The sequence below is a fragment of the Pan paniscus genome, chromosome X, assembly GCF_029289425.2.
Source record: "Pan paniscus chromosome X, NHGRI_mPanPan1-v2.0_pri, whole genome shotgun sequence".
Classification (NCBI taxonomy): domain Eukaryota; kingdom Metazoa; phylum Chordata; class Mammalia; order Primates; family Hominidae; genus Pan; species Pan paniscus.
This window is the reverse complement of record NC_073272.2, coordinates 87,596,250-87,607,134: the sequence shown is the minus strand read 5'-3', so window position 1 is coordinate 87,607,134 and position 10,885 is coordinate 87,596,250. Positions and strand designations below refer to the sequence as shown.

General features: G+C 39.9%; 1 non-coding gene across 1 annotated transcript; it reads right to left on the bottom strand.

Moving 5' to 3' along the window:
• Positions 1–10,172: 10,172 nt before the first annotated feature.
• On the bottom strand, positions 10,173–10,299 carry LOC112438627 (small nucleolar RNA ACA64). Its single transcript, XR_003027028.1, has one exon. It is a non-coding gene; the product is annotated as a small nucleolar RNA ACA64 (small nucleolar RNA).
• Between the last annotated feature and the right edge of the window lie 586 nt (positions 10,300–10,885).

Below are 10,885 nucleotides of genomic sequence, written 5' to 3'. Positions count from 1 at the left end.
CTCCCTTCTTAGCCTGTTGACTTAGAGGTAGGAGGACCCCAAAGTTACCAGGTGGCAATCTTAACTTCCAGTTTAATGGAATCATTGTTGTGTCTTCTGGTGGCAGCATTCCTCTTTCTGGAACTAAGATCCCTAGGCCAGCAGAACTTAATGTCGCAGGAAAAGGAAGCAAAAATTTCACTGGTGGGTCACTAGGGGTGATTGTAAAAGGTACCACTTCCACTTCCACCCCTTGATTCCTGGACCCGTGAATCCTGACTATGGGAGAAACAGTACCATATAATGGACGCTGATTCAGAGCATACACAGACTTTTGGAGGTCTCCTTAGGGAAGGGTGGAAGAAAGATTAACAGCAGAAATTGTCAGTAGTGTGGTAGGGTCCTTCCTCAAGGGAACTCGGCCTCCCCTTCATTCAAGGGGTTCTGAGTCTGCAAACTGGTTCCAGTCTGGACATTGATTGAGGGGTTATGATTCTCTATTTTTATAATTCAATTAGTCTTTTGTCCACTCAACCTGGAAGTTTTCTGCTTATACAAATGAGGTGAGAATGCTGTAGGCTTCCTACCAATTTCACTTCTAGAAACACGGTGATTAATTAGCCCATGCTAGAGCTCTACACGAGTCAGACTATTCTGATGGCTGCTTTTCCTCTACTGTTCATTACTGTAACGGTACCCACCTTGCCTTTGACGGATAAGTGCCACCACTTGGCCCCTGCCACCTCTGGATCCAATTTTTCCCATTGCACTTAAGTTTTGTAATTTAGTGACTCTGATTCCCACTGTAACATGTGGCATATAGAGAAGAGCAATCACAGAGATCTTCAAGGATGCAGGTGCTCTCCTAACAAGTCTATTTCACAAAGTATTGGTGAAGGGTATGTCTTCTGGACCCTAGCAGCTGGGATGAGTAGGTCTAAAGTGCCTAATCCACTCTAGAATCCCAATCTCCCTAAGTCTTTGGATCCCTTCCTCTACATTAAACCAAGGGAAGCCAGGCATTTCCAGCTGGCTTGCAGTGAGCCATCTTTTGATCCCTATTTCAGCTAACCAAGCAAATAAACTATTAGAACATTTTTTAACTCCCCAAGATGCAATATTAAATGTAGAATCCCTACTTAGTGGGCTCATATCAATAAATTCAGCCTGATCCAACTTTATGTTTCTTCCATTATCCCACACCCTTAATATTCATTCCCATGCCTGTTCTCCAGATTTCTGCCTACATAAATTAGAAACCTCAAGCAGTTCTTTTGGAGTGTAGCACAGCTCCTTGTGTGTCACTCTGAAACTTACCTCTAGGGGTCTGCTGGGACTTTAGTCTAGTTACAGGTCTAGGAGGCAACAGGGGTGTTGAGGGTAGGTCCTGAAGAGAATCAGCATTGTTTTTCCTGGCAATGTGTTCAGGGGAGGTCGTCACTGTTGCCTCAGGCAATGCAGGGTTAATCTCCTCAGACAAAGGTGGAAAGGCTGAAGGCAGCATGGGTGGAGGACTGGTTTTTGACACCACTGGGGGTGGGGAGGCTGTTTCCTCTGGCAAAAAAGGCTCATCAGAGTTTACAAACTCTGTCCTGGAGTGGTGGCTCACACCTGTAATCCCAGCACTTTGGGAGGCTGAGGAGGGCAGATCACCTGAGGTCAGGAGTTCAAGACCAGCCTGGCCAACATGGTGAAACCTCTTCTCTACTAAAACTGCAAAAATTAGCCGGGCATGGTGGCAGGTGCCAGTAATCCCAACTACTCGGGAGGCTGAGGCAGGGAGAATTGCTTGAACCTGGGAGGTGGCTGTTGCAGTGAGCAGAGATGGCACCACTGCACTCCAGCCTGGGTGACAGAGCAAGACTCTGTCTGGAAAAAAAAAATTGAAAAAGGGTTTACAAGCTTAGTGTCCCCAGCTTCATCAGGATGCACCCACACATTCCCATTCCAAGTTGTAGTGTCCCATTCTTTTCCAGTCAATGCCCTCACTTAAACAGTAGACATCTGGTGAGACTGAGCGTGCAACATTTGTTGCAGATCAGCCACTCTCATGATAAGAGCTTGTGTCAGATTCTCTGTAATTTTAGCCCTTTGTCTGCAGGAGATAAGACTCTCACTCAGGGCAATCTTAGAAGACTTGAGGCTCAGTATGTGCTTCCAGAGCCAGGAGTTAGAATCCCTGAGCTCATCCTTTTCTTTTGTCACTTTGTCCAGTGAACTTAGGAGCAACAAACCAACTTCACTATATTCCTTATTTCTCCACATATGATCAAAGGTATTATGTATAGAGTCACTAAACTCCTTGACTTTCAAAAGCAGTGAATCAGGATAGCAAAAGTATTCATTTTGCGTAAGTCTCTAAACAGTTCTCACTAAGGACTATCAGTGCTCTCCATACTATTAGAAGTAGAGTCCTTAGCATTTTAGGATCTAGTCATATGAAGCAGCCAACTCCAGAAACCCCAATACTTACTAAAGAACTCCATCCTTAAAATTCTGTTCCTCTAGAACCATTCTTGGTACCAAAATCTGTACTAGTTATGGTTCTCTGGAGGGAGAGAATTAATAGGGTATATGAATATATGAAGGAGAGTTTATTAAGGAGTATTTACTCACACAATTACCAGGTGAAGTCCCACAATAGGCTGTCTGTAAGCTGAGAAGCAAGGAAGCCAGTCTGAGTTCCAAAGCCTCAAAAGTAGGGAAGCCAACAGTGCAGCCTTCAGTCTGTGGCTGAAGGCCCGAGAGCCCTTGGCAAACCACTAGTGTACGTCCAAGAGTCCAAAAGCTGAAGAACATGGAATCTGATGTTCAAGAGCAGGAAGCATCCAGCACGGGAGAAAGATGAAGAAGGCCAGAAGACTCAGCAGGTCTGCTTTTTCATCTTTTCCTGCCTGTTTTATTCTAGCCATGCTGGCAGCTGATTAGATGGTGCCCATCCAGATTGAAGGTGGGTCTGCCTCTCTCAGCCCACTGACTCAAATGTTAATCTCCTTTGGCAACAAACTCACAGACACACCCAGGAACAATAATTTGCATCCTTCAATCCAATCAAGTTGACACTCAGTATTAACTATCACAGCTATCCTTCTAGAAGTCTCTTCCTACCTTGTAGCCTTCATGTTATAAGGAAACACAGACCATTTGGAGAGGCCATATGTAGGTGCTCCAGTCAAAAGCCCTCACTGAGATTCTAGCTGACAGCCAGCATCAACTGCTAGTAATGTGAATAAGCTATCTTAGACATCTATCTCAATCAAGCCTTGGGATGACTACAGCTTCAAGTTGACATCTACCTCAACTGCAGAATCAATCCCACATGACAATTGCTTAGGCAAACCCTTGTCAAGTTTCTGACACATAAAAATCACAAGCAAAATAAAATGGTTTGTGTAAAGCTGCTTAGTTTTCTTCCACAATTTGTTACATAGTGATAATAATTGGAAAACCAGCTAAGAAATCAACCGATAAGAGGCATGCTTTCCTGTCTTCCAGTACCCCTCCCTCTATGGCCATGTGAGCAGAGCAAGTGGAATAGAAAGAGAAAGAGATCTTCAGTTTACCCTCTCCTATTGGCTGGATGAAATATTCCTATAGAAGGAGAATCTACACCTCAGCCAAAAGTGTGCTTTAAAGGATGTGGCTTATGAGCTATTAAACTGATGGAAAAATGGGATATTACATTTGCTTGTGCCTTCAGTAATCCAAACATGTGTTATCATCGAGTGTTTGCTATGTGTTTAATGCTCTGATAGGCACTTTGGGAACTATAAATAAAGAATATAAAAGATGTCTTTTTCTTCAAGGAGTTTACAAACTTCTCAGCACTATATGTTTTTGCCACTTGATTTAAACAGTGCGTTTGAAAGATGTTACAGTACTGGAATTCCATAATCACAATTTAGTTTAACATCCAAGCCTCTGCCCATGTCACTGAGTTCATAGTCTTTCACAGTCTATTCCAGCGAAACTGGCCTTCTTGCTGTTCCTCAAACAAGACAAGTATTCTCTTTTTCGTTGTTGTTTTTTTTCTTTTTAATCTAAATATCCTCCTTTCTCTAGGCTGCCTTGCCCTTAGTATAGACTTCTGTTTTATCACTAGCAAACTATGTGCTAATTGTTTGATTGTATGTGTGTCTCATCACTAGAATGGTGCTGTTTATTACAATTTTATTAGTTCCATTATCTTATGGCCACACAAAATGCCCAATATGTTAACAATGATTGTTTCTGGAACAGAAGTATTCATTCATACATTCCTCCAACCGTTATATACTACGAATTTTCTATGTGTCAGTATTATTTGGGTTGTTGAGAATACAATAATAAAGAAGATAGATACATTCCTTGTGCTCAGAGAGCTTACATTCTATTTAGGGATACGCACAATCACTTTCAAATTGTAGTAAGTGCTAAGAAGACAATGTGATATGACGGCGAGGGATGGGAGGCAAGTTGAGATAGGGTAGTCAGAAAGGCATCTCTGAGGTGGCATTTGAGCAATGATAAAAATGATGACATCCATCAGTGCTAGGATTTGAGGGAGGTACATTCTAGGTAAAAGGAATAACAAGTATTAAGTGTTTTTCGAGGCACAGCAAAAAAAATGTCAGTGTGATTAAAGCAATGTATGCAAGGGAGAGTGAAAGGTAATAAAGTTGGAGAGAGAGCAAAGCATCAAATTAACTAAGCCATTGTAGAAATTTAAAATTTTTCCTGAGTGATATAGGAGGCCATTGGAGGGATATTTAGCAGGGGAAAGAAGCAACATAATTTTTACTTTCTAATGGTCACTGCACGCTGTGTGGGGAATGCCTTGCATTGGTGTGACAGTGGAACAGGGAACAAATTAAGAAGCTATTTGCTATTGTACTGGTCTACGCTAAAGCAGATGTTACTTTACATGGATGGATGAATGAATTAATAAATGAATGAATAAATAAACAAATTAACAACAAAATGAATAGATTAAAAAGAAGTTGACAATTAAATTAATGAAGGAACAAATGAGAGAAAGAAAACAACGAAGGAGGAACAAGAGAAAAGAAGAGAGACACATAACTGATGATGTGCAGTTTCTTTAAACTTGTTTGTCATTCTCAGTGATTCAAAACAGGCAAATATCCCAATCGCTGTCAGCTGCGGCTTTAGTTGCTGCTTTAGTGAAACATTGAATATAACAACTGTGCCGGAATAAAAACAGTTTCATGCACTTTTTTTGTAATTTGCTGGCATTTTCCCTAAACAATTCTGTCACTAAGAAATGTATTTATCATTTCTCTATAGTATAAAGCAATCCCAGTAACACCATAATTATTAAAATAGAAAATTGTTATGCCATTTTAATGTTTTTTAGTTCGAAATTACCTGAAAAAATGTTTTAAAACTTTTTAAAAAATTACTTGCATGCCACATCTTTTTTTTTTTTTTTTTTGACAGAGCTTTGCTCTTGTTGCTCAGGCTGGAGTGCAATGGTGCAATCTCGGCTCACCACAACCTCCGCCTCCCAGGTTCAAGCGATTCTCCTGCCTCAGCCTCCCAAGTAGCTGGGATTACAGGCATGCGCTACCACGCCCGGCTAATTTTGTATTTTTAGTAGAGACGGGGTTTCTCCATGTTGGCCAGGCTGGTCTCGAACTCCCGACCTCAGGTGATCCACTCGCCTCTGCCTTCCAAAGTGCTGGGATTACAGGTGTGAACCACCAGGCCCAGCCTTAATACTACATCTTAATGTGTAGTTCTTTTTTACCCCTTCAACCCTTGGCTACAAAATCAAACTATATTCATAGATTCAGGAATTTCTTTATGAATGCTCTAACCTTAAAGTACATCATGAAAAATGTGCATAGAAAACTTGAATTTAGTTTTAACCACAGGGAATGTATAGTAATATGCACCATTTGTCTGTCTTACAGTTTTCAATAGAGTTAGCATAGATTTCCCTGTCAAAGGAAATTGTTTTTGGTCCATCAACCAGGACTGTGTAAAGGGAACTGGCTACTATTTGTGCGTCTGCTATGTTCAATGTCTTTAAGGTACAGTTTATTTGGCAGGACACCTTCTAAAAACAGCATGGTGCTCATCGTGGCTGCCAACCTGAGGAACCTATTGAACACAAAGGGGCTTCCGTCTCCTTATCCTGCTCCTATGTAAATTAATTAGTAAACATTTGGCTTTCATAAAGCCAAGAAAAAAATTATACAGTATCAAAGTAGAATTAATTACTATATGTCTTTTATAAGGCTTATTTTGAAAAACAAAATAAAAGGAGAATAAACCAAAAACAAATAAAATGGCTCTCTAGAGAAACAAGGTATTGTGAATAGTAAATATAAAAGATAAGACAAAGAGCAAGACATTTCTGAACATAATTGTTTTGTTTTCTGAACTATGCATGCATTGCAGTTGATCAAAAATTGATTTGCATAAAAAAGCATAAACATTCTAAAACTCAAAAAATTAAAAATAAGGTAATTTAACTCTATACCAAATCAGTAACATAATCATACAGAGAAAATTACTTCAATAGGCTTTTGAACACAATACACTGAATATACATTGTTAATACTACAAAGAAATTTTACACTTAATTCTCTATTTTCATGTATAGTTATATAGATATGGTAAATTTGAATCTATTTTATGTATGATATACAATAAGCAAATGTGGTATTTTTAAAACGTGGTCATAATTACTTTGCTATTCCTCTCTTCAAGAAATGAAGCTTAATTCCCTTCTCCATGAGTGTGGGCTGGATTTAGTGGCTTGCTTCTAATAAATAGAATTTGGTGGATGTGAACAGAGTGCCATTTCTGAGACTTGGTCTTAAAAGGCATTGTGGCTCCTCATTGTTTTTTCTCTTTGATCACTCTCTAAGGGTACATAAGCAAAACGTCATGGCTTAGGAATAATTACGCAGAGGCCAGTTAGGTAAGGAAATGAGGCTTTATGCCAGCAGCCAGTGAGAAACTGAGGTCTGAGACTCATCTTGGAGGTATATACTTTAGCTCCAGTGTCCAGTTAAGCCTTCAAATGACTACAGCCCTAGCCAACAATTTGCAACCTCATGAGAGATTCTGAACCACAAATGCCCAGCTAAGCTGCTCTTAAATTTCTGATCCATAAAAGCTAAATGCCCTGTTTGTTGCCTAAAGCTGCTAAGTTTTGGTGTAATTTATTATGTGGTAATCAGTAACTAATTTGTAAATAATTAAAATATATATTCATACATCTATACATAGATATACTAAGAGATGCTATGGTTTGAATGTTTGCTCCCCCTCCAAAATTTATATGGAAACTTAATCCACAGGGGAACAGTATAAAGAGGTGGAGCCTTTAGGAGGTGATTCAATTATGAGAACTTCACCCTTGTAAATAAGGTTCGGGTCTTTATGAAATAAGTTTTACACAGTGTTCTGCCCTTTTGCCCTTCCTTCCCTTTTTCCAAGTGAGAACACAGAGTTTGCACCCTCTGGAGAATGCAACAACAAGGCTCTGTCTTGAAAGCAGAGACTGGGTTCTCACCAGACACCAAACCTGCCAGCCCCTTGATTTTTGACTTTGTAGCCTCCTGAAATGTGAAAAATAAATTTCTTTTGTTTATAACCTACTCAGTTTCCTGTATTTTGTTATAGCAACACAAGAAGACTAAGACAGAAATTGGGACCAGAAGTGGAATGTTGCTGTAACAAATATCTGTAAACGTGAAAACATCTATAGAACTGGGTAATTGGTAAAGGCTGGAACAGTTTTGAAGTGCATGCTGAAAAAACCCTAGATGGCAGGAATGGATCATTAAGGTAAATTCTGGTGAAGGCTCAGAAGAAGAAAGTTGTAGAAAGAGCCTCTGTCTTCTTAGAGATTATCTAAGTGACCGTGATCAGAATACTGACAGAAATATGGACACTAAAGTCCCTTTTGATGAGGACTTACATGGAAGGGAGAAATATCTTATTAGAAACTGGAAGGAAGGCCATACTTGTTACAAGGTGGCAAAGAACTTGGCTGAAGTATGTCCATGTCCTAGTGCTTTGTGGAAGGCAGAATTTAAGAGTGATAAACTAAGATATTTGGCAGAAGAAATCTCTATGCAAAGTGTTCAGTCCCACAATGGCTTCTCTTGACTGTTTATAGTAAAATATGAGAAGAGAGAAGTAAATTAAAGATGGAAATTACAATAAAAAGGAAAGCAGAACTTAAAGATTTAAAAAAATTCTTAGCCTGGACATGTAAAAAAGTATAAAATAAAAATATATAACTGGGAGACAATACCAAGGGTATGGCCAAGTGAATATTTGATAAGGAGATAAATACGAATACAAGGAAGTCACATGTTGTTCCTCAAGACAATGGAAGAACGTATTAGTTCATTCTCATGCTACTAATAAAGACATACCTAAGACTGGGTAAGTTAAAAAAGAAAAAGAGGTTTAATGGAGTCACAGTTCCACATGGTTGGGGAGGCCTCACATTCATGGTGGAAAGTGAAGGAGGAACAAAGGCACATCTCACACGGCGGCAGGCAAGATAGTGTGTGCAGGCGAACTGCCCTTTATAAAACCATCAGATCTTGTAAGACTTACACTATCACGAGAACAGCACAGGAAAAACCCACCCCCATGATTCAATTACTTCCTACTGGGTCCCTCCATTGATAAGTGGGGATTATGGGAGCTAAAATTTAAGATGAGATTTGGGTGGGGACACAGCCAAACCATATCAAATAATGACCCAGAAGGCATTCTGGAGACTTTTGGTGCCACCATTCACATCACAGGCTGAGAGTACCAGGACACTGAGGGCAGAACAGTTTTATGAAAAATGCACAGGGTGACCATGAAACCTTGAGGCTCACTCTTCAACACTGCCTCAAGTCTCTGCTCCCTGCATTCCAGTGCAGTGATTTTTAGCCACCCCAACTGTGGCCAAAGTGGGCCCATGTACAGCTCAGTCTGTTGCTCTAAAAGGCACAAGCCATAAACCATGGCAGCTTCCATGTGTTGCTAAATCTGAAGGTGCACAGAGCTGTGGAGACATAGCTACTCCACCTGAATTTCAAAGGATGCCTCCAAGAGCCTTGGGGCTCAGGCAGAGAAATGCTGCAAAAGTCGGACCATCACAGAGAATCTTCAGTGGGGCAATGCCTAGTGGACTCACAGCTTAGGAACCATCCCCAGGATCTATAGAACTGTAGATCCACTGGTATGCAACTCCAGCCCGGGAGAATTACAGGCCATGGGCAGTAAGCCATGAGAGCTGCATAGGCCTCACCGAGCAAAGCCATGGGTGTGGGGTCCTCTGGAGCCCTGGGAACACAACCACTGCCACAGTGCATCTGGAAGGTGAGGCTAGGAGTCAGAATTATTTTCAAGCATCTAGATTTGAAATTGTCTTACTAGGATTTGGACTTACTTGGAACCTATTATTCCTTTCTTTGTTCCTATTGCTTCCTTTTAGAATGGAAATGGCTGTCCTACGCTTGTCTCGAAATTGTATTTCAGAAGCACATAACCTCTTTGATTTCACATGCTCACAGCTGGAGAGTAATTTTCCTTAGAATGAATGACACATTGAGTCTCACTTGTATCTGAATAGATAATAATTAGATGAGACTTTGGATTTTAAACTTTAAAGTTGATGTTAAAACAAGTTAAGAATCTTGAGGCTATTGAGATGGAAAAAATATGCTTTGTATATGAGAAAAACATGCATTTGGGTAGGGGCACAGGGACAGAATACTATCGTTTGAATATTTCTTTACCTTCCAAAATTTATGTTGAAACGTAATTCTCAATGCAACAATATTAAGAGATAGGGCTTTTAAAAGGTGATTAAGTCATGAGGGCTCCTGCCTTGTGAATGGGATTAACACTATATTGTATCTTTATTAGTGGTGCGCATTTTTTTGCTTTGTTAAGGTAAATTAAGAGAAAAGCCCCCAATGTTCAAATTGAATTGGAAATATTAATATAAAGTCATTATTAGTGCTTGGATTTGAATTGCACAAAAAGCTTTATTTGAAAGATGGAGACAACCAAGTGGCTATCTCTAAGGTCCTAGAGGCATGGGCATCAGGCTCAGGGCAACTGGGTGTCCTAGGGACAGGAGACACGGTTAGGGATCCCAAGCCAGAAGTCAGACCACACAATCTGCTGCATCGGAGCAGGACATCTGGGCCAGGGTCCACAGTGCCTGTCAGAGCCTGGGTTTTACCCATGATATTGAGAAAGTGGGTGGTGAGCTAAGGCTACTGGTGGCTGTAGGTGCTGAATTTCATCCACAGCCACAATCAAAGCCAAGGGTTATTCACAACCAACACTGGACAACGTTTAAATACACTGAAAGATCTAACAAAAATCAAGTGATGATGATCCACTAGCAGTGAGCTCAGTTAGCACCTAGCATATTTCTAAATATTATTTCTCACTCAAAAGAAGAGGGCTTGTAACAGTACATTATTCCAGAGTCTAAAACATCTTATGATGGCAGTAGCCAAGAATGTACTCAAAGACTAAATGTGTCAAGTCAAAATGACCAAGAAACTGTCTTAAAAGGACTCCAAATTTGAAAAAAGAAAGCATCAGAAAGAATAGTTATCATTTTTGCCTTTAAAATACTAAATAAAGATTCATAATTTTGTAATGATAGTCAATGACACAGAGAGATAATTTTGCCACTATTGAAGGTAACTATTAGATGTCAATTTATTACTCTGAAATCAAGAAAGGGAAAATGCATTTACTCTGCCAAAGTTCTTCACCGGGTGATGAAGGAACACTCTTCTTCACAGAAGAGCTAATTATTAAAGAAGAAAAAAAATAGAGTTAGAAAAAATCACCGTTTTGCAATGTTCAATGAAATAACTCATATGAAAATCATCAATAGACACTAAAATGGTTAGTA